Below are 442 nucleotides of genomic sequence, written 5' to 3'. Positions count from 1 at the left end.
TCCACCTCTCTCCCCTGGGGAGGAGGCTCTTCTCAGCCAGACTGGCTGACCTGCTCCACCGGGCTTTAAACTAAGCCCACCAGGGGATGGGGGGACTACCGCCACTGCTGGCCCCCATGGGGACACCTGCCTGCCTGTACACAAATGCCAGGAGCTTGGGGAATAAACAGGAGGAACCTGTCCTCTTCCTAAACACAAATAATTACCATGTCATAGGGATAATGGAGACCTGGTGGGACACCACCCGTGACTGGGCCACAGGTATAGACAGCTATACCTTGTACAGGAGAGATCGAGTGGACAACAGGGGCGGGGGCGTAGCTCTCCATGTCAAGGAAAGCTACGTGTCCCTGCAAGCCAACATTGGCACCCAGGGTGGACGACTTGAGACCCTCTGGGTTAAAATCCGTGGGGAACACGGCTCAGGGGACACGATGGTGGG

The sequence above is a fragment of the Alligator sinensis genome, unplaced genomic scaffold (assembly GCF_000455745.1).
Source record: "Alligator sinensis unplaced genomic scaffold, ASM45574v1 scaffold1455_1, whole genome shotgun sequence".
Taxonomy (NCBI): Eukaryota; Metazoa; Chordata; order Crocodylia; family Alligatoridae; genus Alligator; species Alligator sinensis.
This window is presented reverse-complemented; position numbering follows the sequence as displayed.